Source organism: Lissotriton vulgaris, chromosome 6 (assembly GCF_964263255.1).
Source record: "Lissotriton vulgaris chromosome 6, aLisVul1.2, whole genome shotgun sequence".
NCBI lineage: Eukaryota > Metazoa > Chordata > Amphibia > Caudata > Salamandridae > Lissotriton > Lissotriton vulgaris.
The window spans coordinates 239070879-239097831 of NC_141694.1; positions in this window are offsets into that span (position 1 = coordinate 239070879).

Sequence of the window (26953 nt, forward strand, 5' to 3'; positions counted from 1 at the left end):
TCAAGCACTAAGATATTGGATATAGAGCCAGGGAAACAATGGCACCAACGAAATCATACTAACTGTTATTCATGCAACGTAGTTTATATGATCATATGCGCTTGTGGCTTAAAATCTGTGGGCATGACGACAAGAAAAATAAAACAGCGTATCTGTGAACATCGCAGTAATATTAGATGCCAGAGGAACACAACAAAACTGACTGCACATTTCATACATTCGAAACATGATGGAGTTCTACCTGGATTATCCCCCCTGGTGCAACCACTACTGTTTCTCATGTGGTGGAACTTGCGCAGTTTTATTTTGCGCACAAATTTATAAATGTCAATTCTTGTCTGGGCATAATTCATGTTCTGAGCCGGGCTAAATGTAAGACCAAGTGACAGTGTTTTCCTTTCATTTTCCGTTAACACTGTCTTAGTCAAATTAATCACCGTATTGTCAGACTTCATCGTTTGTTCCATTTTTTGTAAGTGTTCTTTTTTTTCTTGTTTTGCTGTTCTGAGCCTGTTGCATTTGCGTCTTGCCCCACGTTTCTTGTTGTTCCTTCTTTTGGTTTCTGTATTTGAGCATTTTGCAAGCTAGACACAATGAATGTATTCTGTCTTACTGTACATAGTCCAGTTCCTGCCGCAGTGTTGGTTTGGTAAACCCCAATCCTCGTTGTTTAGCCATTTCACTGTCAGAGCCGCTATCAATAGCAGAGCTTAAATCCGATGCTGAGGTTGAGGATTGCTGTTCAAGGTGAGACCCTGGGACTAGAGATGTTTATTCAGTATTGAGTGATGCTGCTTTTGCCACATCATATTTTTTGGCAAAAGTGAGCACTCTACCAAGTTCATAATCTCCCTTATCCCTTTGGAATTTGAAAGCTTTACGCTTGAATATCATATACTCCTCTTTTTGTAGCCTCGCATTTCTCTCATTACAAAATTTTTTGCTCAACTCCTCATTACCATATTTATCAATTTGTTCATTCAAATCGACTATTTTCAACTGGATTGCCATCCTGTCGCTGTCAGCATATTTAATGAGGATAGCCAAAAGTCGAGCAGAGGATTCAAGGTTACAAATAGCCCACTCAGATAACATGTTGGGGTCCGGATTTTCATATGAGGGGGCCAGAATGATCCTCAGCCCCCGGGGTATTCTACCCACTTCCAAATACCGAGTTAAGGATTTACTCTCCCACCACTTTGAATGTTCTGTTTTGCAGCATTTTTCAAGCTTCCTGAATAGTTCTCTTAAGTCCCTTGTGGCTGGTGACATATTACTGTCTCGAGCCAATAATGTGCTCGTACCACTTGGTAAGTCGTTAAATGCATCATTAAAAGCCGCATAGTACTGTTTGCGGCGGTTGCCAACCCATGTCAGGTGTTTGTAGTTAATACTGACACCCTTCGTAGCACACTCCCACTCTCATACCCTGGCAGGCTCCTTACCTACGGGCAGACTTAAGCGTTGCTTTCTCTCGTTGTGAGTCAGCATACTCCCTGTATACCCAAACGCTGGCAGACGCTGTGTAGGAAGTTGCTTTTCCGCTGACCAGGGGCTTACCAGCGACTCCTTAACAGACAACAAGTTTTCAAATCTCCCTTCAGTGGCCACCAAGGGAAACGCTGCTTCTTGCCTAGAAGCCCAAACGAGGGAGGGGTCTGCTGATACCGAGGAAGATATCTCGGCAATACATAAACAACTCGCATTTTCAGGAAACGATCATGTGTACAATCCTCTACACCAAAGAACGAAGGCAGACCCAGCTTTGATGTGCAAATAACGGGTTTATTTAGTCCTTGATCACATGACGCCATCCTGTGCCATTTTTTTGTTTTTAAAGTGCCAGTGCCTCACTCATGAGGTCACATGGGTAGTAAACTTAAAACATTGACAATGCAACATTTTATATATAACTTATCGTCCTCATAGTGAGGTAATAAGCTATTGTGCAAATACAATCAATGTGCAAAATCCGCAAAATAAACAAGGTAAAGTGCAGCGTGCTTCTTCATAAAAAAAAACAATTCTCCATCTACAAGTATGGCTATAATGAATAAATATTTAAATAAATAAATACACATTTAAACATATAATACACAGACTTAAACACCAACTCTTAAATATTCCGAGAAGTATAAAATCATAATAGATTTGCTTAAAACAATATTATGAATATAATATGTTAAAAAAACATTCAAGTTAATGGAAAGTCTATGTGCAATAAATGTTTCATGAGGAAAAACCCTGGTAAGCGGATTTGAAATGCTAGAATACATTCATGAAATTGTACAGCTCAAGTGAGCAGCAATCAACAAAGAACTACCCAATCCCCGACCTCTTATTATTGTTAGTGTGTATAGGTGTAAAACAAAACCCTAGTGCAAATATATATTGGCCATACTGTTCACCAATTGACAGCCATCAATAAATAAGAGAACTGTAAAACCATAGCTAAAACTAAGTGTGCCGAAAAAGAATTATTTACAATGATAGTAAGAGCAAAGAAAAGAAGTATTTTAGGTCATGCCTGTATCATGAAATATAATGTCAGTTATAAGTCATATTGATCCTAACAATTTAGCTAAACAGATATCAATAGGTACTTACAGGCAAGTATGAAAATCCTCACTCATATTAAGACCATTAGGTGTCTTACTATTGAGCTCGAGGATATATCTTGTTTCCAACCTCCGCAAAAGTAATTCCCTATTGCCGCCTCTCCGCAGAGGCGGGATGGCATCTATAGCGAAATACTGCAGAAAATTAATGTTGCTTTGATGACTTCTTTCAAAATGTCTCGCTACAGGATAGGCCTGATCCTTATTTGTGATTGCTTGCATGTGCTGGAGTATCCTTTTGTGGACCTGCATTTTGGTACTCCCAACATACTGCAGGCCACATGGACACTCCAGCACATAGACTGCATATTAAGTCTTGCAGTTAAGTGCTTTCCTAATGGGAATTGGTTTTGGCTTAAAAACTGAACCGTATGACTTTTTATTCACCACTTGCTTACAAGCTTTGCAAGCAGAGCATTTATAAAAGCCTTCTCTAGTAGTTAGCCAATTAGTGGCTTTCATTACTTCAGGGCTATTTTTAACCAAAGCATTACCCATGGAGGGTGCTTTTCTGTAGGTGATGTTGGGTGATTTCGTCATGCCAATTCCTAGTGCTGAATCATGCACTATCAATGACCAATTACCATTAATTATCTTATGCACTGCTTGGTGCTGTCTATTATATGCTATGTTATGTTATATGCTGTTTTGTAACGCGCACGACTACTACCGGAGAATCCTGGTGCGGTATACCGCTAGGGAACCCGTCCTGGTGGAGCCAGGCATCCCCGGCATTAATAGGGCCGTTGTGGAGATTAGGCAAGCTAATGCCCAGAGTTGCCGAGTGGGACCCCTGGTTAGCGTAGGCACCGAGGCGAGAATTATCGAGTCCGCTGACCCTGGTCCACGACCCTGCCGCGTCAGGAATTGAACCCTGGTCCCTGGCCGACTCCTGCTTCCGGGTCTGCCGCCTCTAACCAGTGAGCCACACCACTCCACTGTCAAAACTAATCTTGTGGGTTCTGACTTTGATTTCAAACTGTCAAGCTGATCAGTAGATTTTTTGGCCAGTAGCACCTGTCTTTTTTTTTTGGCCCAGGCGAGGAATTACATTTAAGGAATCTTTATTTGAGATTCCTTAAATGCAATTCATCATCCTATTTTTTTTGCGAATTCGCAATTTCTAGGCGCAATTTACCGCGAGGTCAGACCTCGTGGTAAATTGCGAAAACTCAGAAAAATGCATTTAAATGCACTTTTCGGAGTTGCATGTTACACACACACATGTCCTTTGGACATGTGTGTGTGCAACACATGTGTAAAATTTCATTTGAGGGGTGCTACAGGGTGTCCTGTGGACACCCCTGGCACCCTTCAAATCGCTATCTTATTTGCGATTAGCAAATTGCTAATCGCAAATAAGGAATACTCCCCATTCATTCCTATGGGCCTTTTAGCCCATAGGAATGAATGGGGAGTTATTCCTTATTTGCGATTAGCAATTAGCTAATCGCAAATAAGGAATTGTAAGGAATCGCAATTTTTTGGCATATTCCTACATGAATACCGTTTTGCGAGTCCTTAATAGCGATTCGCTATGAATCGCTATTAGGGGCTCGCAAAACGGGAGTATGATGAATCAGGCTGTTACTCTCCTTACTTCTCTAACCATACTGGACGCTTTACAATTAGACAATATCCACTATTTCCATTTTTCACAGAGGCAATGATCCTCGGATGAATTGTTCTCCTCCAATGGAAGGGGTGGAAATTAGGGTGGCCAAAACATCACGTTAGCTGTCCAATGAGGACCATTAATTGACAGCTAACTCCAAAATTTGAGACAGAATTTAATTACACCCCTCTTAAAACCATGCTGTCGAAATACAGCATAGCAACTGGAAGACCCAACCTCTTGAAGGAGTTAAGTCAGACTAGAAATTTGCAGACCAAAAGCTCTGCAACAGTGACACAGAACAAAAAAACGAATACTTGATGTTCTGACAGAGCTGGCTGATTCTCCCTACAATGTATTTAAATCATTTGTGAAATAGCACAGTTTAAATGGAAGAACTAACAAGACTCAATAATAGAGACAGGCAGGCATTAGATTAATTTGGTTATTGTATTAAAGATTTAAATTCATAGCAACAAGCAGACTTTTGAGAATTTCAGTTAAGAATATCACAGCTTGCATTAAAGCGCTAAACATTTATGCAGGGCTTTATCTGATGGTTATTATAAAAATTAGTATAAGAGTTACAGAGTCCAACTACCTTTAAAGGCAGAAGAATAATGTGTTGGGCTACGAAGAAGGGGAAAGGGTTCAGATTTAAAGTCCATTAACGACGAGTACATTAGCACAGAAAATAAGGGAAAATGAAATGGTCCAGCAAAGAAGGTTTCAGTTCATCAGCTACTGACTGTAGCATCAGCAGGGCAGTTAATAACTAAGAGGATAGTTTTAAAAAATTGATTACCATGGCATCCTCTTGCACGGGAAAGAGAAAAAGTGTGGTGTTTGTCAAGAAGTAAAAATCAATGGTGTTTTTCGTTGCCCCTCCTTTGGGGTTTCTTCTTTTATAAAGTCTCTAACAAACTTCTAGTGATGTATCATCACACCACCATCAAAGGACTGTCATATGCTCAGATTCACATAATGTAACCTAGGACACAGCAATAATAAGATGCTATCCAATGCTAGCGATGATAAACAAGAGATTTGAAAGCCAATATAGACCTAACTTTGGTGAAAAAGAAATATAAAGTATCCATCAATAGCAACAACTGAAGTTCTGTTCTCACAGAAATATTTCACTATGAACGCTGAATAAACATTTGGGAATGTCGAAAACTATACATGCACAGAACAAATATAGCAACATTTCACTAGTTGTAAATGTATCATTGTATTAGATCAAGGGCAAAGTCAGCTTTAGACAAAAAACATTTTCAAAAGATCCTTGAAGTTGGCATCACATATTTTAAATGAAATAAATTCTAAATCAATATCAAATATAAGGTCATTAAATCAATTCAAATAGAATGCTGTAGAACTTTCACAAAACAGTATTTCATGAAAACTAATAACATTAGAAGTACCCTACTACAACATTTTTTCTTAATATTCATGTAAGTATATCATTTTCTAGATTTAAACTAAAAATTCATTTTTAACTTCATAAACTATAGAATCTTTAGTATTACAATGTGAAATTTCAAGATTAAAGCTAGTTTCTACACATTTTTGCACTTTCTTTTCTAAATGGTGCATTCTAACAGAAGGCATTGGAAACACTATTCCATTTTATTAACAGCACAATTTCAACAGTAAACGTTAATAAATAACATATTCATAAGAAATGTATTAGTGCAACTCATTTATATGTATTAGTATGACTTTGTATATATGTTTTCTTAATCTTAAATTTGGAAGCAAGCTTTTTCAATGCTTTTACTACACCTGTCTTCGTTTCATTTGTGACTGTGTCTAACGTTTGCAAAGTGTACTTTCAGGTTTTAGTGTCTTGAATGAGTGATTGTGTAATGTATTATGATTTTTTAAATCTTGCGTCATCAACACTCGCAACACAAAACAGTGTTTGAGGCTGTATAGGAAGTTGATGCTCTTAAATGTTAGAGCTTTCTTGAAAATTTGGGAGGGCTTAATTTGTAAATTAACAGGTGCTGGTGCCCGTTGTGCTCAGAAGCCTGCTGACAACAGTACAAATCTCAGGGTGCCAAATACGAAGGCTAAATAGACCTTGTTCCACTTCATACCTCTTCCATCCACCACCAATTTCTCCCCATCACTTTATCTCACTCTTTTCAGGTACTTTTTCAATGCTCTTTTCTACCTTTTCAATGATTTTCCGTTTTTCTCTTCCTTTCGTTTCCCTTTTTTTGTGTTTGTCTCTATCTCGCTCTGAGTTAAAGTCTAATGAGGAATAAATACGTGCAGGTACCCACAACTAAGTGCTGAGGGCCCTACCTGCAACCAATAGTTCAAATTAAATGCGTAAATTTGGGGACATCAAATTCCTCCACATTTTCACTGCAATGTGTATTCCCTCATTTTCAACCTTTTTGTTGGAAGGTTGGCATTGCAGTTAGTGGGAGAACATGAAGTGACTTGACTGTTCATCGGCTGAAATGGTCACTCTGCAACAAATTAAGCTTTTACCAACCCTGCATTACCCAGATACAATGAAACAAATAAGCTACCAACAAACATGCTCCAACTGTGTCCTGAAATTATGGAACTCTTTTGCCAAAGACTTCACCTTGGGTCATTGTACATGTCATTTCATTTGCAGAAGAAGACTTGAATTTTCACGATAAGCCTGTTACACAGCACCATACCCTTATCCTCATCTCCTTTTTAGGGCCTCGATAACGGTGCCCCAGAGCTTGTCACTGTTGCGCCATCGCCCCCACTAGGAATTACCTATACCATTGGCATCAATATCTCCAATGGGGGGATGGAGGGGAGCACAGGGCAAAGTTACTTCGTATTCAGGGCGAGACATTGAGATTTCCCTTAGAAGGAAGAAATAACAGGGAGTGAGACATTCCTGGGTTATTCCCCATTTCCTCCATAGTCTTCAGGAGAATCCGTCTGATTTATGGCCCATCGAACTAAAGAGGCCACTCATAAGGAGGTTTTATTGTTAATCTCAGTTCTGATTACATGTTGTTCTCTGTTAAGTGCTCCGATAGCCTTCGGATAGGTCTGCTGTGTATAACATATTTAATACATGATCTAATTAATTATTGAATTGATTAATATTGGTCTATTAAGACCGCTCTGCTCAATCACTAATGCACTAGTTTTAGGGCCTGTTGGTGTGCAGTTTTTAAATTCAGGAAAATAAATCGGATTTTAGAGTGGTATTTGATGTTACCTTTTGTATGCAGTATTAAAGAATAAAAATTGGAAGAAAAACACTTGCTGAATTACATTGCAGCGTTGATTCCTCTCGTTTAGCCAGCTGTACATTTTATATTTTTTAAGAAAGCAGCAAGTTGATCATTATTACTGTGAGAATTCTCTTGAAGTGCCCCTCGTACACTCCTAGACATCGGGCAATACATCTTGGTAGGGACCAATCGAGGCTGCAGCTGCCGCCCATTAAGGAAATGATGTACCATCTCCCATTCCCCAGCCGGCCTGCTCCATCATCGCCCGCCTCACGCTGCTCTGCCCATTAGTATTCATATCTCTCGTGAGGTCCCGCGCGGCGTTATTTGTCATTGTTTCTCAGCATATGTCTTGCTGTATAATGGCTGCAAATATTGGCGCCTAATGAAAAACAATTCTCCTATTATCATTATTTTTCATTCGCTCCACTTCCACTGGCATTTTAGAACAGAAGTTCACCTCAGCAAACAGGAGCGTCCCCTCCTCCAGGCACCGAGAGCTACAAAAAGCAGTCTTGAAGAAACCAATTCGCGTACGAATTTGCATATGCAAATTAACATTTTACTATCATTGGTATTAGGACTACGCAGCAAAATAGTATACTCTGCTGTAAAAGTATTTAAAGTGTGTTATTAGTTTCCTTCATGTAAAAAACGTGCATATTGGCATATTTATTAAATAGAAATCTGCACTGAAACATATTGTCAATGATTGCTCCAACATATCACATTAGCACGTTTTCATCGTGCGCTCGTTACTAGGAAAAAAATGTAAGGGTCATTACAATTGACCTCCCACCTCATCGCCAAGACCTGGAGCACCCTCCCCATCCACCTAAGGCAGACCCAAGATCTGCTGACCTTCAGAAAACTTCTCAAGACCTGGCTTTTCGAGCAGTAGCAGCATTCCCCACCCCAGCACCTTGAGACCCTCAAGGGTGAGTAGTGTGCTTTACAAATTGATTGATTGATTGATTGGCCCAGTTAATTGCAGGCAATGTACATGGTCATTAATCAATAGGGGTATACAATAACATTTACACACTTTGTACTATTCACCTGATGCTGGAAGTGCAATGCCAAGTTACATCATATCATATTCCATATCAAGTGATAGAACGGGCAGCTCTGGAGGGTTTCAGTATCAATGCAACTTGCAGGCTCCCAGTTTTCTGCCTAAGTATCAAGATGCTATTGAATGGGTGAAGGCTGAATCACGCAAGCCTTCACAGCGAAGGCTTTACCACGCATGCGTCTTTACGACACAAGCCTGTATCAATCAGGATTTTGCCACAAATATGCCTTTACCACACAAGCCTTTACAACAAATTTTGCTGCAAAGGCATGAATGTTAAAGGCATATACATTTTAAAAGTAAGTATTAGATAAGTATTTGGGGGCTCATTTACAAGCTCTATGCGCCATTGGAACTTCACTTATTGTGACGATCCAGTGGTGCACAGGGCTTACCCTTCTCTAGAAGGTCATCTAAAGCCACCATACGTGACTTTTCATGTCCTTGTAGAATGGAGTGAAGCAACGCAGTGCAAGTCACTGCGTTGCCTCAAACTACGATGGGGAGGCGTGCCATAGGCTTTACAGGGGGAGATACCCATGTAAAGCCCAGGGCATTTTACACATTCCAAGATTTACAACAAGCTGTAAACTGGGCAATGCATCAAAAACATATGCGTCTCCAGGGCTGGCATGGGGGGGAACAGCCTTTAAAACGCTGTCTCCACAACGTGGTACCATTACAACCCGGTCGTTACAACAACAGCTTTTTTACCACGTATATCATTACATTGCAAGTTATTACTATGACTTGCTGTAGGGGGCGCACTGGTGTTGGATTTAGAATCCATCACCTTTCCTGTTGTTGCACAAACCGGATTAAGAATAGTGAATAATAAGTCCAGCGTGCCTTCTACAGCAAGTCTTAGTAATGACTTATGATGTAATGGTATACGCTCTAACAACGCAGTCATTGTAATCATTGCGTTGTAATGGCATGCAATGTATTTGCTTGCGTTGTAAGGGTATAAATTCCATAGGGGATGTGCAACAGGGAGAAATAACATTATTTCTGTTAATTTTTCCTCTTACTATGTGTGCTGAATTGCCTTCAATGATTGCTTTTGGGCACCCTTTCTGCACAAAAACAATCATCCCTACAACTCAGATACCTGCCTGTGTTGGTGCATGGCAGCCAATTGAGCTGTAGCACAGGGACAGAGGACAGAAATGCACTGTATCTGACAGATGTGGTGATTTCCTGCCCTTTTCTTTTGCCGTATGGCAGCGCAAGCAGGAAGGCTTGCACCACTACCCTACGGCAAAATATTGTAAATAAGGCCCTAAGTATGTATATATATTGTTGTATATTTCCTACTGGCCGTTGCCAGCAGGTAGTTATAGTTAGGACCTAGTTTCCACAGGAAAATATTTTTTTGGTTTGCCAATAACTTTGTGAAATTTTCTAACGAATGGGGCTGTCACGTCAGTTGCTGTGTTGAAAGTTTTGGGGTGATTTGTCAAGCGGGGCCGAGAAAAAAGGGGGGGTCCCAAAACACGTTTTCTCCATGTTAATTTCCATAGGAAACTTTAGACACAGCTACAACCCAAACTGCTGAAGGCAATTACACCAAATTTAGCAAAAAGGTAGCTCTTGGTTCAGAAAGTACTCTTTTTAAATGGTGTAAATCTACTCAGTAGTTCCTGAGAAATGTAAACATTTCTCAGATCTACAACTGGGGATGCGGAGGAGCCTTTAACCCTCCCAATCTCGAGGCTACAATCTGATTGGCTGCCAACACTTCAAACCAGGAAGTGTTTGCAGCCATCTTGTGACTCAGTTGAACCGAGTCACAAAATAAAAGGTTAAGAAACATGAAAAAACAAGAAAAGGGATTAGGGTAGAATCACCCTGACTCCCAGGGCCCAGAAAATCATATATTTAAATAAAAATTTGATGGGATTTGCAGTGGATCTGCAAATCCAGCTGAATGTTTATAAAAACTAAGCGTTGGCTCCCGTGCTTTGTTTCCTTTAACCCCTTCGATGCTCATGACGAGCTCAGCTCGTCATGAGGCACGTTGCTCGTGTGCTCATGACGAAATGAGCTCGTCATGACCACACCCATTAATATTATGGCCCAGATGAAAATGTGGAGCATCCATGTGGTTAAGCTCCCAGGTGTGCTAGGTCCCAGGGCAATGAAAAAATGAGAGGCTGGTGCCTGTGCAGGCCCCACAGCCGTGGAGACTGCCACCTTCCCAGGGCTTATTAATTGAATACAAAGTGTTACGAGGGCCCCCACAGCCCATGGGTACCAGCATCTCCCCGGGGATATAGTGATAAAAAATATGTGGGAGGCTCCTGCTCCCTCACCTAGCCCCGAAGACTGCCACCTCCCCGGGCTATGTATATTACATGCGGGGGACCACGCAGCCCCCCACAGCCCCAGAAACTGCTACTTCCCCAGGGCTCTGCATAATTATGGTTGAGGAACTGAAGGACTGGGTTCTGTAAGACCCAGCGGTGCCAGGGCACAACACCTGAAACCTTCGTGGGTAACCTGCTCCGGCGTACAAGTCACAGAGACACGGGACACTTCCTTCGGCGTCAAAGATTCAAGGTTTATTTGCTGCAGGGAACACAGAGATCACGACAAGTACACAGCGTGCAACTTGGGGAGACTGCTTCAAATTGGTTCTGTGGATCGCTCCTTTTATACAGTTTTTACCCATAGGATAACATGGTACACAAAAGTTTACAACCCGGTTCCCACCATCATCCCCCAGAGGGGTCGCTTTGGTCACTTTGAAACACATAAGATCCGAAACATAAGTGCGGGAACATTTGGCGGTTCCCAACTGTAAAAACCCATCTTCCCACTATTAGCAAATTCCAATCAGCAGTAAAACAGATCGAAATAGGAACAAGGACAGGTGTAGAGGAAGACGGAGACAGTGGAGAGATCGGAAAGGGTGTAAAAGGGGAGGTAACGGGAAACACGAGATGCAGGCATCAAAGGGACGTGCCTAATGAGATGCACGGCTGAGACAATAAGCCCGTGCGGCAAGATGAGCCTCATGCGGCGTCATCTGCCTTACAGTAGCATCCCCCTCGTCATAAAGACACTTACAAAGAACATGTGTCTTCCGCAAATGTCTTGGGAGTCCCAGGGTCGCGAAGCGGACAACGTCCGTTCGCTGGCTACTTGAGGGCAAGAGACAAAATGGATGCCGTATCTAAGATGGAACCCGTGGGTACAGATGAAAAACCCACATACCAAACGAACGGTTTAAGTTAGCACAGCGAAACTGCGCACACTTACTAAACTCGTCATTTGCGGTTCATAGATACTAGACTCGACTATATTCGTGCGAGTCGAATGCACCACTTACAGTTGTCACGGAACCTCAGACGCTCCTTTTGCCCTCATGTAGGCAAGCACTAGTCGGAATCATATTCGATATTCATCAGACCATCGAGATGTTGCTGTAGCATAGCTCTGTCCAACTGAGTCCCCTTGGTAACAGATGGTTGTCTCATACACGTTGTAGCACAAAGGCCACATAAGGCAGGACCACACTGCACACAAAGGCAACACGTGAACAGGAACACTACCACAACTCCGATGATCATCAGAATTTTCCAACCCCAAGTCGACATCAGGCCCCAAAACCACCCTAGCAGCGTCCAATCCCCTACATCCACGTGTATGGATTCGGAGATCTTATGCAACCTCGAGATGGCTTGATAGACAGTTGGAGCGTTATCTGGAATGAAAATGCAGCAGCTCGAATGGATCACCTTACATACCCCACCGCGATCTGCTAAGATGACATCTAAAACCATACGGTTTTGTAACGTCATAAGTCTCTCCGCCTGAAGTTCTGTGGTGATATTACCAAGGGCACTGGCAGTAATATTAGCTGTCGATTCTACCACTCGAGTCAACTGTCTCAGGTTCCTACTATTAACCATAGGTCCCCAAAACGGGAGGAAACCCTTGAAAAAGTCTCCTGCCTCTTGACCGGCAGTATCCTCTTCGCTAACTACGCCTCGCACAACTCTAGTCTTGTGATAATCGGCATCTACAGTGAACGTCGGAGGCAACAGATTTGCAATGAAGCAGGAGCCCATGAAGTCAGCGGGCAACCATGCGTATGCACGATCATAACAGATAAAGTATGTACCCTTGGCAGCCAGAAACACAGGGGACGAGGACATCGGCAAAATGTAATTTTCAGTGCAAGCACTTGCTCCAAGTCGGGCTTGGGATCTTCGGCCACGACCCATAAGGCAGAAATTACCCGTGTGGGGTACGACCCAAATTGGAGGCGAGCTTTTAAGCTGCTTTTCGCTAGTGAACACACTATATTCACCTCTACTTAGGACTCTATAGGCTTGTACCTCTTCTTCAGGGATAAGCGAGGGATCATAGATATCGCTATCTAAATCCTCTATGGCTATCGACAAAGGCTTCTGATACGAGGTAGGACCAGAGTAGGGGGAACGTGGTTCTCGAATGGGGTGGAAACCCAGTGCGCTTCGAAACATTGTTTGGAACGCTCGAGCTGACCCTTGGGAACTATACGGTAACACCAGATATGGAATTCCCTTATCCGTAGTATGTGGCATCAACCCACACACCCAACAATTAGTAGTGTTAACCACTAACTGATGCTGGTGAAGGAGCTGAATAAAGGAATTGTTGCGGAATTCTACACGTCTAGCCTGCTCGTGCTCCGGTAACATGTGAAAGGAATGGGGAGAAGCAGTAGAGGTAAGATTAGGGTAAGGAGTAGGAGTAGGTGTAGCAGGTAAGAAGTAAGACATCGTGTAGTACACCCCACCCGCCAATAATGCAGAAGCAGTCAAAAACAATACAAACAGTTGCAATATGAAACATTTGGTACGACTGAGTTGCTGCAGCTTGAGTCTGTGCGCCTTAGCTCCCTCCAAATCATTCAGCTTCGAGAATGCCATTCCCTACGACCGTCCGCAACGTTTCTTGACGCACTTCGTTCTGTGTAGCAATAGTCAATCCCTAGGAGTTCCTAGGAACCGACGGCCTTTAACCTAGCGTCAAGACCTACTATCCAGAAGGAAGTACGCGCGCGGCCCTACGGCCTTCAATACACAATATGTATATACAAGCACAAAGTCTCTCGGCTGTGGAAGTAAAAAGATACAAGGGAGGAAGCTCAATATATATATATACAAAAATCACAGTGATACGAATGTTCAAAACTGATCACGGGAAACGGGGATAATGCAGTTGTTAATTCAGCAAAGCCAAGTATTTTTATTTGTCCTTAGTGCGAGATCGCAAAGAATATCGGTGTTTCCCGGGACGTGTCTGCTCGTCGAACAAAGGATCCGTTGAAGAGACAGCGTCCTGCTGATCAGTCGATTGTTCTGGTCTTGAGTCTTTTGCTGACAATTGTTCAACAGTGTCTTTCTGCTGCGCTGAGGATTCTCCAACAGGCTGCGCGTCGCTGAAAGGTACAAACGCCGGCAATGTTTCTGTTTCTGTAGACGCAATGCCTCTCCTTACCCACGGGTCTGCCGGCAAAGGAATGGGGACTCGTTTAGTGTGGGTGGCGTGCACCCAATTTTTACGCCCCTCAAGACGAACGGCAGTCCTCGTGGCCAGGAGCACTTGATAGGGTCCGGTGAACCTCGGGTCCAGGTTATTTTTGCGTGAAAAGTTGCGTGTCACCACCCAGTCTCCAGGCTGGAGCTGGTGGCCTGGACCCTCCGTCTGCGTCGGCAATGCGTCGTAAACCTGTTGGTGAATTAACCTCAGTTTAGCAGTCAAGTCATGTAAATAGTCAATCAACATTGGATACTCAAGATCAGAAAACATTCCTGGCCTAGGAACCCCCCACACATTCGCAGGACGGCCGAACACTATTTCGTAGGGACTAAGCCCTATTCGGGAGTGTACAGTCGCCCTAGTTGACAGTAATGCTAAGGGCAAAGCGTCAGGCCACGAAAGACCAGTCGTAGCCTGAATCTTTGCTAGCTTTAGCTTAAGGGTGCCGTTGTACCCTTCAACCAATCCAGCTGACTGGGGATGATTGGCACTGTGGAATTTTTGATTTATTCCAAGGCCCTTACACACACTCTTCATCACACTTCCAACAAACTCACTTCCGTTATCTGACCACACGACTCTAGGCATTCCATACCGAGGAAAATATTCCTTCAGTAGGATTTTCGCAGTAGATAAAGCAGTATTGTCTTTGAGAGGATAGGCCTCAATCCATCGGGAGAATGCGCAAACCACAACTAAAACGTATTTCATGTTATTGCATCGCTCCATATGGATGAAGTCCAATTGAATCACCTCAAAGGGATACGAAGGGGGAGCAAAACTGCCAGGAGGAGTTGGGGTTCCTTTGCCAGGATTGTACATCATACACACCATACAATTCTTCACCAACCGTTCAGCACATTTCGTAATTCCATCATTCTTCCACACAGGCGACAACAATTTACAAATGCCTTTCACGCTAATATGTGCTAACCCATGTGCCATTGTCACAACGGCCAGCACATACGCATCAGGCAACAACCATCTTTTCTGATCCGACAAATCAATCCAACAACCACTCGCATCCAACTTTCCCGTACTTTCTTTCCACTTCGCCTTTTCAGTCTCGGTGGCCTCATTCTGAATTTCTTTCACACTTTCAATGGTGTCTTCACACATACTCGATTCCGTAGGCCACCTAACCGAACTCGTCACATACATTCGAGTGCTAAGGTTCCGGGCAGTCTCCTTAGCAATCTCATCCGCAAACGCGTTACCACGACCAACATCATCCGTTACTTTACGATGCGCACTACATTTAACAATCGCGACTTGCGTAGGCAAAGTCAATGCATCCAAAAGATCATTCACAAGCTGGCCATGCTGAATCTTCGTACCGTGCGACGTCAAGAAACCTCTCTCTCGCCACAATCGTCCAAAACTATGCGCTACACCAAAAGCGTATTGGCTGTCGGTGTACACATTCACACGTTTACCTTTTGCTAACACACATGCTCTAGTGAGAGCAATCAATTCCGCAGCTTGGGCAGAATTCTGATTCAATCTTGCAGTCTCAACAACAGTATTCAATGTTACAACAGCATAAGCAGTAGTCACATCGCCATTCGGCAACTTAAAACATGACCCATCCACATACAGAGTGCCATCCGGGTCTTCCAATGGGGTGTTTTTAAGGTCCACTCGACCTTTCGTTTCCTCTTCTGTCCTCAAGTAGCAGTCATGCTCTACTACTTCATCTGACTCTGCACTAATTGGTAACAAAGTTGCCGGATTTAAGACATTACAACGTTTTATCTGAATATGGCTTGCCAATAACGTCAACTCGTACCCAGACAACCTCGCACTCGTCAAGTGCTGAGTTTTCGTACGATTTAAAAGAGTATCGACTGCATGCGGAACCATCACCGTAAGCATATTATCCATGACCAATCCTGCTGATTGTCGGATGGAGACCGCAGCTGCCGCAGTTGCTCTCAAACAACTCGGCAATGCTCTAGCTACTGGGTCCAAGGTCGAGGAAAAATATGCACATGGACGTTGCTTACCACCAAAAGGTTGCGTTAAGACACTCAAAGCACAACCTTCCCTCTCGTGAACATATAGCGTAAACGGCTTGCTGTAGTCAGGAGTACCCAACACAGGAGCCGAACACAATGAATCACGTAATTCAGAAAAACTTTTCTGACATTCTTCTGTCCATGGTAAAGGAGTTGAAACATCCTTGCACGTAAGAGCCACCAATGGTTTCGCTAGCAATGAAAAATTAGGAATCCATTGCCTGCAGTACGACGTGATACCTAGAAAGGCACGCACATCTCTTTGGGTTGTTGGCACAGCCATTCGCGCAATCGCTGCAATTCTCTCTGGGGTCAATCTCCTTCCCTCCTTTGACAATAAGTGACCTAGATAGGTTACTTCTTGACAACAATATTGGAGTTTAGAAGGGGACACCTTATGATTTAGCTCACAGAGATGTTGCAGCAATGACACCGTAGCTATTTTACAAATGTCCTGAGTATCGGCAGCCACCAATAAGTCATCGACGTATTGGATCAAAGCCGCACCAACCGGCAACCGAAGCGCATCCAGTTGACCCTTCAAGGCTTGACTGTAAATCGATGGACTTTCACAGTAGCCCTGAGGAGCGCGTTTGAACCGGAAGCTTCGTCCACCGAGAGAGAAACCGAAAAGGTCCCTGCTCTCTTCGGCAATCGGGATGCTGAAAAACGCATTTTTCAAATCAATCACCGAAAACCATGATGCAGTAGCTGGAATCAGAGTCAGGAGCGCCGTGATGTCAGGCACAACAGGGAATTGAGGAACCACAATTTTATTCACCTCCCGTAAATCGATAACAAAACGATAAACAGGCGGTTTTGTAGGATCTGTGCGTTTAAGAATAGGCAGTACAGGGCTATTGCACACGTTTCCCCGAGTCTCCTCAATAACCTCTTTCTCGATCAAATCATAGATGATCGCCAACAGCGCTCGTTCACCATCAAGGGAGATACGATACTGGGGAATACGTGGCAATCGCACATTAGATTTCAACTGAACAACATAAGGGGAGATATCAAGTAGGCCCACGTCATTTGGACCCGTCGCCCACAAAGACGCAGGAAGAGAACTCAATTCCGGTGGAAGCTTATCAAGAGACAAGTACATAGGAGAGACAACCCTCTCTCCTAACGTAAGCTGTACACCCGCAGGAGAACAATACAAAGTTGCGTACAAACGTTTAAGCAAATCCAGGCCCAAAAGATTTTCGCCACAACCCGTGGTTAAAATCAACGGAGCTTCTAGCTCACGTGGCCCAATTTGAAGGGGCAAAGGGCGCGAGACTGGATTGCTAACGGGGGCGCCAGAGAATCCAACGGAAACATTTGTTAAGCCAGACAAAGGTGCGCCAGGGAGTTTCGAATGCATGATAGAACTTTTCGCTGCACCAGTGTCCAACAGAAAAGGCTCAACGACGCCCGATGTAGCAACTGCGACGTAAGGCCCTCTCTGATCAACCGGAACTGATACCACTCCCTCTCCTTGTCTTTGGCTGTCCTAGTAATTACTGTCGTCAGTTCCCTGATCGACGTAATAATCGTCTACATTGTACTGCGCAGATCGTCCTTGCAATGATCCACGTTGATCAAAACAGTTATTAGAATTAGATGAGTTATCTGAGCGATCATTCTGAGCACCACGACCTCTACCACGTGATGCCTGCTGTGAACCACCACGACCTCCTTTAGACGAATAACCACTATTACGTTCGTTTAAAACAGGGCAGTTAAATTTAATGTGTCCCTCCTGTCTACAATAAGCACATTGATTGTACCCTAACGATGATCTTTGGGAGGAGGAATCATTACGCGGCTGCGATCGATTCGATTGCGACTGCGATCGATTCTGTTGTGAATTATTCTGATTTGGCCGCGGAGGATATGCTTGTTGCAACAACACTTTAGTTTTCAGCTCTTTCGTCTTTTTGTCAGCACGGTCATTCTCTTCTTTCTCTCTATTTTCATAGTATTGTGCCGTAGCCAATATCTGAGCTGAGGTGGAAACGGCCCATGCACTTTCCGAATTCTTCAATTTATTGCTCAAATCGGGCAATAAATTCGAAACAAATTTATCCACAAACAACCTTTGTCCACCCTCAGTACCCATATCCTGTCCGCTATGGTCGATGAATGCTTCCTCAAACCTCGTAAAGAAGTCGGAAACACTCTCATCTTTCTTTTGTTTGCAAGCTGACAATTTGTCCCAATTCACCTTCATAGCTGGCATAAGAGTTTTCATTAATGTTATAATTCTTTGGGGAAGGGCAGTTATCAACTGATCGGGTTTGGCACCACCAACTTGTCCAGCATCTGCCGCTAAAATGGCAGCCCAATCACCGCCCAATTCATTTGCGTGATCTTGCTGGCGAATCTTAGCCCATACCGGTTGCGGTACGACATTTCCGAACAACATATCGATATCGGATAGATTCATTACCGTAGCGTCTACGAGCTGCGATAATTCTTTGTAATACCCAGTAGGATTTTTGCGTGGATCAGGCAAAGATTGCTTCACCTGTAACACTTCCGAACGTTTCCACGGGAGGTGTATCCACACTCTCTCGAAATGGCCCACTGTTGTTGGAGGAGCGGCATTAGGATTATGCGGTATCCAAACCGGCGGAACTTCACGCATGGGATATTGGCCAGACTCATCTGGTTGTTTTTCGATATCCTCGACAAACAATGCATGAGGTATCGGAGCGGGGCGAAAAGATAGCAACCGCTCGATAGCACGTCGAACATTAGTATCAACTATCAGCCCAGTTGCGAACTGAAGCCGAAGTTCAGACAGGGCGGTCAGCACCTCGTCAGGCGCATCGGCCGCTATCTGATCATGAAGGAACTTACACATTTCATCAAACACGTATCTTTGGGTTGGTATATTGAATTGACAAAACGTTTCGAGAACAACACGTGGTGGATTTCTCTGTGGATTTACCATCCAACCCATCGCCATATTATATAGCGCAGCGCGTTCTCTGTTTCCAGGAAGCTGACTTCGTCTCTGAGGACCATCGAAACCAGCGGACCCATGAATAGGTCCGAGCGAATGAAAGAAGCTAGCCGCAAGAGGAGAATTGCGACTACGGGTAGAGGGGGAAGAATAAGACACAGGGCTAAAAAGAGAAGGAGTAGAAACAGTAGCAGCAACAGGGGTTAACAAAACAGGAGCAGTAGCGGGAGCAGTAGTATGTGGAAGCGGAGGAGCAGTAGGAATAGAAACAGACAAAGGAGCGGGAACAGTCGGAAGAACGGGTGCAGGTTGAGGAACAGGTGGAGGAGGAATAGGTGGAAGAACAGGTACGCCAGGGACCACAGGAGCTGCGGTACCCTGTACGTACGGAGGTGGCGACTTCATAAGATAAGACATTAAAGGATCCTCAACTACCTCTTCCTTCTTATCCGACTCCGTAGGCAAAGCAGGATAACATTTATCTATGGTCATACGCTGTAATCTTTCAAACACTTCCTTATCCTTATCCTCCTTATCACGCTGGAACTGCTCAGCTTTCTTCACTATGGTAGCAACATTATCTCGCTGACTACGTTTATTTTGTCTGATCTCTTTCTGTCGGGCTTCTTTGCGCCACAACCGAAAGGCATCAAACATGGCCGGCCTTGATTTACGTTCGAACAACTTCATTTCTAGATTATCTAAGATCGACGCCTCGAAGCTACCGTGAGGTGGCCAACGAAGATCGCCGTCCTTTTTTGTATATTTAATCCAATAATCATTAAAGGTAATTGGGCCCAGCCCATGTTTGCTATATAGATCATAAGTAGGAGTTCCAACCGGAGGTATCGGACACGAGTCTTCCAGTCGGGAATCCGCACCACAAAGTCTGAAACAACTAAACAAAGTACTGCGACCAGGCATCTTGCACACCAGCCGAGTTTCACAAACTTCAAGGGTTACGGAATTTACCAAGTCCCAGCAAAGAACAAAACCCTCGGTTTTTTGGCGGCTGCAGTCGTCAAACAACACAACAAAGTACGCTAGCAAAGTGTCACCGACAAAAACACTCACACAGCGTGTACAACAAAAACACTCGCTAAAGTGTCAACAACCAAGAGCTATGGGAGCGACCCACAAATACTTAACTCAAAAATCGATGGCGTCACCAGGAAGGCCCGTCAATCGTCTCGCTATACCAAGGTCTACGCCAGGCGCCAAAACAGGTCTACAGTCAGGGCAGCAGTCCGTCGCAGCCGTCCGGAGGCGGGAATCTTCGCGGGAAAAGTCTTCGGGCCACTTATTTCGACAACAGGATCGATGAAGCGGAGTGCACCTTCCCTCGGAGATTTCACACGAAGTTCCTCACGATCGTCGGGCTTGGACCGGTACCACTGATGCAGCCCCACGTTGGGCGCCAACTGAAGGACTGGGTTCTGTAAGACCCAGCGGTGCCAGGGCACAACACCTGAAACCTTCGTGGGTAACCTGCTCCGGCGTACAAGTCACAGAGACACGGGACACTTCCTTCGGCGTCAAAGATTCAAGGTTTATTTGCTGCAGGGAACACAGAGATCACGACAAGTACACAGCGTGCAACTTGGGGAGACTGCTTCAAATTGGTTCTGTGGATCGCTCCTTTTATACAGTTTTTACCCATAGGATAACATGGTACACAAAAGTTTACAACCCGGTTCCCACCATCATCCCCCAGAGGGGTCGCTTTGGTCACTTTGAAACACATAAGATCCGAAACATAAGTGCGGGAACATTTGGCGGTTCCCAACTGTAAAAACCCATCTTCCCACTATTAGCAAATTCCAATCAGCAGTAAAACAGATCGAAATAGGAACAAGGACAGGTGTAGAGGAAGACGGAGACAGTGGAGAGATCGGAAAGGGTGTAAAAGGGGAGGTAACGGGAAACACGAGATGCAGGCATCAAAGGGACGTGCCTAATGAGATGCACGGCTGAGACAATAAGCCCGTGCGGCAAGATGAGCCTCATGCGGCGTCATCTGCCTTACAGTAGCATCCCCCTCGTCATAAAGACACTTACAAAGAACATGTGTCTTCCGCAAATGTCTTGGGAGTCCCAGGGTCGCGAAGCGGACAACGTCCGTTCGCTGGCTACTTGAGGGCAAGAGACAAAATGGATGCCGTATCTAAGATGGAACCCGTGGGTACAGATGAAAAACCCACATACCAAATGAACGGTTTAAGTTAGCACAGCGAAACTGCGCACACTTACTAAACTCGTCATTTGCGGTTCATAGATACTAGACTCGACTATATTCGTGCGAGTCGAATGCACCACTTACAGTTGTCACGGAACCTCAGACGCTCCTTTTGCCCTCATGTAGGCAAGCACTAGTCGGAATCATATTCGATATTCATCAGACCATCGAGATGTTGCTGTAGCATAGCTCTGTCCAACTGAGTCCCCTTGGTAACAGATGGTTGTCTCATACACGTTGTAGCACAAAGGCCACATAAGGCAGGACCACACTGCACACAAAGGCAACACGTGAACAGGAACACTACCACAACTCCGATGATCATCAGAATTTTCCAACCCCAAGTCGACATCAGGCCCCAAAACCACCCTAGCAGCGTCCAATCCCCTACATCCACGTGTATGGATTCGGAGATCTTATGCAACCTCGAGATGGCTTGATAGACAGTTGGAGCGTTATCTGGAATGAAAATGCAGCAGCTCGAATGGATCACCTTACATACCCCACCGCGATCTGCTAAGATGACATCTAAAACCATACGGTTTTGTAACGTCATAAGTCTCTCCGCCTGAAGTTCTGTGGTGATATTACCAAGGGCACTGGCAGTAATATTAGCTGTCGATTCTACCACTCGAGTCAACTGTCTCAGGTTCCTACTATTAACCATAGGTCCCCAAAACGGGAGGAAACCCTTGAAAAAGTCTCCTGCCTCTTGACCGGCAGTATCCTCTTCGCTAACTACGCCTCGCACAACTCTAGTCTTGTGATAATCGGCATCTACAGTGAACGTCGGAGGCAACAGATTTGCAATGAAGCAGGAGCCCATGAAGTCAGCGGGCAACCATGCGTATGCACGATCATAACAGATAAAGTATGTACCCTTGGCAGCCAGAAACACAGGGGACGAGGACATCGGCAAAATGTAATTTTCAGTGCAAGCACTTGCTCCAAGTCGGGCTTGGGATCTTCGGCCACGACCCATAAGGCAGAAATTACCCGTGTGGGGTACGACCCAAATTGGAGGCGAGCTTTTAAGCTGCTTTTCGCTAGTGAACACACTATATTCACCTCTACTTAGGACTCTATAGGCTTGTACCTCTTCTTCAGGGATAAGCGAGGGATCATAGATATCGCTATCTAAATCCTCTATGGCTATCGACAAAGGCTTCTGATACGAGGTAGGACCAGAGTAGGGGGAACGTGGTTCTCGAATGGGGTGGAAACCCAGTGCGCTTCGAAACATTGTTTGGAACGCTCGAGCTGACCCTTGGGAACTATACGGTAACACCAGATATGGAATTCCCTTATCCGTAGTATGTGGCATCAACCCACACACCCAACAATTAGTAGTGTTAACCACTAACTGATGCTGGTGAAGGAGCTGAATAAAGGAATTGTTGCGGAATTCTACACGTCTAGCCTGCTCGTGCTCCGGTAACATGTGAAAGGAATGGGGAGAAGCAGTAGAGGTAAGATTAGGGTAAGGAGTAGGAGTAGGTGTAGCAGGTAAGAAGTAAGACATCGTGTAGTACACCCCACCCGCCAATAATGCAGAAGCAGTCAAAAACAATACAAACAGTTGCAATATGAAACATTTGGTACGACTGAGTTGCTGCAGCTTGAGTCTGTGCGCCTTAGCTCCCTCCAAATCATTCAGCTTCGAGAATGCCATTCCCTACGACCGTCCGCAACGTTTCTTGACGCACTTCGTTCTGTGTAGCAATAGTCAATCCCTAGGAGTTCCTAGGAACCGACGGCCTTTAACCTAGCGTCAAGACCTACTATCCAGAAGGAAGTACGCGCGCGGCCCTACGGCCTTCAATACACAATATGTATATACAAGCACAAAGTCTCTCGGCTGTGGAAGTAAAAAGATACAAGGGAGGAAGCTCAATATATATATATACAAAAATCACAGTGATACGAATGTTCAAAACTGATCACGGGAAACGGGGATAATGCAGTTGTTAATTCAGCAAAGCCAAGTATTTTTATTTGTCCTTAGTGCGAGATCGCAAAGAATATCGGTGTTTCCCGGGACGTGTCTGCTCGTCGAACAAAGGATCCGTTGAAGAGACAGCGTCCTGCTGATCAGTCGATTGTTCTGGTCTTGAGTCTTTTGCTGACAATTGTTCAACAGTGTCTTTCTGCTGCGCTGAGGATTCTCCAACAGGCTGCGCGTCGCTGAAAGGTACAAACGCCGGCAATGTTTCTGTTTCTGTAGACGCAATGCCTCTCCTTACCCACGGGTCTGCCGGCAAAGGAATGGGGACTCGTTTAGTGTGGGTGGCGTGCACCCAATTTTTACGCCCCTCAAGACGAACGGCAGTCCTCGTGGCCAGGAGCACTTGATAGGGTCCGGTGAACCTCGGGTCCAGGTTATTTTTGCGTGAAAAGTTGCGTGTCACCACCCAGTCTCCAGGCTGGAGCTGGTGGCCTGGACCCTCCGTCTGCGTCGGCAATGCGTCGTAAACCTGTTGGTGAATTAACCTCAGTTTAGCAGTAAAGTCATGTAAATAGTCAATCAACATTGGATACTCAAGATCAGAAAACATTCCTGGCCTAGGAACCCCCCACACATTCGCAGGACGGCCGAACACTATTTCGTAGGGACTAAGCCCTATTCGGGAGTGTACAGTCGCCCTAGTTGACAGTAATGCTAAGGGCAAAGCGTCAGGCCACGAAAGACCAGTCGTAGCCTGAATCTTTGCTAGCTTTAGCTTAAGGGTGCCGTTGTACCCTTCAACCAATCCAGCTGACTGGGGATGATTGGCACTGTGGAATTTTTGATTTATTCCAAGGCCCTTACACACACTCTTCATCACACTTCCAACAAACTCACTTCCGTTATCTGACCACACGACTCTAGGCATTCCATACCGAGGAAAATATTCCTTCAGTAGGATTTTCGCAGTAGATAAAGCAGTATTGTCTTTGAGAGGATAGGCCTCAATCCATCGGGAGAATGCGCAAACCACAACTAAAACGTATTTCATGTTATTGCATCGCTCCATATGGATGAAGTCCAATTGAATCACCTCAAAGGGATACGAAGGGGGAGCAAAACTGCCAGGAGGAGTTGGGGTTCCTTTGCCAGGATTGTACATCATACACACCATACAATTCTTCACCAACCGTTCAGCACATTTCGTAATTCCATCATTCTTCCACACAGGCGACAACAATTTACAAATGCCTTTCACGCTAATATGTGCTAACCCATGTGCCATTGTCACAACGGCCAGCACATACGCATCAGGCAACAACCATCTTTTCTGATCCGACAAATCAATCCAACAACCACTCGCATCCAACTTTCCCGTACTTTCTTTCCACTTCGCCTTTTCAGTCTCGGTGGCCTCATTCTGAATTTCTTTCACACTTTCAATGGTGTCTTCACACATACTCGATTCCGTAGGCCACCTAACCGAACTCGTCACATACATTCGAGTGCTAAGGTTCCGGGCAGTCTCCTTAGCAATCTCATCCGCAAACGCGTTACCACGACCAACATCATCCGTTACTTTACGATGCGCACTACATTTAACAATCGCGACTTGCGTAGGCAAAGTCAATGCATCCAAAAGATCATTCACAAGCTGGCCATGCTGAATCTTCGTACCGTGCGACGTCAAGAAACCTCTCTCTCGCCACAATCGTCCAAAACTATGCGCTACACCAAAAGCGTATTGGCTGTCGGTGTACACATTCACACGTTTACCTTTTGCTAACACACATGCTCTAGTGAGAGCAATCAATTCCGCAGCTTGGGCAGAATTCTGATTCAATCTTGCAGTCTCAACAACAGTATTCAATGTTACAACAGCATAAGCAGTAGTCACATCGCCATTCGGCAACTTAAAACATGACCCATCCACATACAGAGTGCCATCCGGGTCTTCCAATGGGGTGTTTTTAAGGTCCACTCGACCTTTCGTTTCCTCTTCTGTCCTCAAGTAGCAGTCATGCTCTACTACTTCATCTGACTCTGCACTAATTGGTAACAAAGTTGCCGGATTTAAGACATTACAACGTTTTATCTGAATATGGCTTGCCAATAACGTCAACTCGTACCCAGACAACCTCGCACTCGTCAAGTGCTGAGTTTTCGTACGATTTAAAAGAGTATCGACTGCATGCGGAACCATCACCGTAAGCATATTATCCATGACCAATCCTGCTGATTGTCGGATGGAGACCGCAGCTGCCGCAGTTGCTCTCAAACAACTCGGCAATGCTCTAGCTACTGGGTCCAAGGTCGAGGAAAAATATGCACATGGACGTTGCTTACCACCAAAAGGTTGCGTTAAGACACTCAAAGCACAACCTTCCCTCTCGTGAACATATAGCGTAAACGGCTTGCTGTAGTCAGGAGTACCCAACACAGGAGCCGAACACAATGAATCACGTAATTCAGAAAAACTTTTCTGACATTCTTCTGTCCATGGTAAAGGAGTTGAAACATCCTTGCACGTAAGAGCCACCAATGGTTTCGCTAGCAATGAAAAATTAGGAATCCATTGCCTGCAGTACGACGTGATACCTAGAAAGGCACGCACATCTCTTTGGGTTGTTGGCACAGCCATTCGCGCAATCGCTGCAATTCTCTCTGGGGTCAATCTCCTTCCCTCCTTTGACAATAAGTGACCTAGATAGGTTACTTCTTGACAACAATATTGGAGTTTAGAAGGGGACACCTTATGATTTAGCTCACAGAGATGTTGCAGCAATGACACCGTAGCTATTTTACAAATGTCCTGAGTATCGGCAGCCACCAATAAGTCATCGACGTATTGGATCAAAGCCGCACCAACCGGCAACCGAAACGCATCCAGTTGACCCTTCAAGGCTTGACTGTAAATCGATGGACTTTCACAGTAGCCCTGAGGAGCGCGTTTGAACCGGAAGCTTCGTCCACCGAGAGAGAAACCGAAAAGGTCCCTGCTCTCTTCGGCAATCGGGATGCTGAAAAACGCATTTTTCAAATCAATCACCGAAAACCATGATGCAGTAGCTGGAATCAGAGTCAGGAGCGCCGTGATGTCAGGCACAACAGGGAATTGAGGAACCACAATTTTATTCACCTCCCGTAAATCGATAACAAAACGATAAACAGGCGGTTTTGTAGGATCTGTGCGTTTAAGAATAGGCAGTACAGGGCTATTGCACACGTTTCCCCGAGTCTCCTCAATAACATCTTTCTCGATCAAATCATAGATGATCGCCAACAGCGCTCGTTCACCATCAAGGGAGATACGATACTGGGGAATACGTGGCAATCGCACATTAGATTTCAACTGAACAACATAAGGGGAGATATCAAGTAGGCCCACGTCATTTGGACCCGTCGCCCACAAAGACGCAGGAAGAGAACTCAATTCCGGTGGAAGCTTATCAAGAGACAAGTACATAGGAGAGACAACCCTCTCTCCTAACGTAAGCTGTACACCCGCAGGAGAACAATACAAAGTTGCGTACAAACGTTTAAGCAAATCCAGGCCCAAAAGATTTTCGCCACAACCCGTGGTTAAAATCAACGGAGCTTCTAGCTCACGTGGCCCAATTTGAAGGGGCAAAGGGCGCGAGACTGGATTGCTAACGGGGGCGCCAGAGAATCCAACGGAAACATTTGTTAAGCCAGACAAAGGTGCGCCA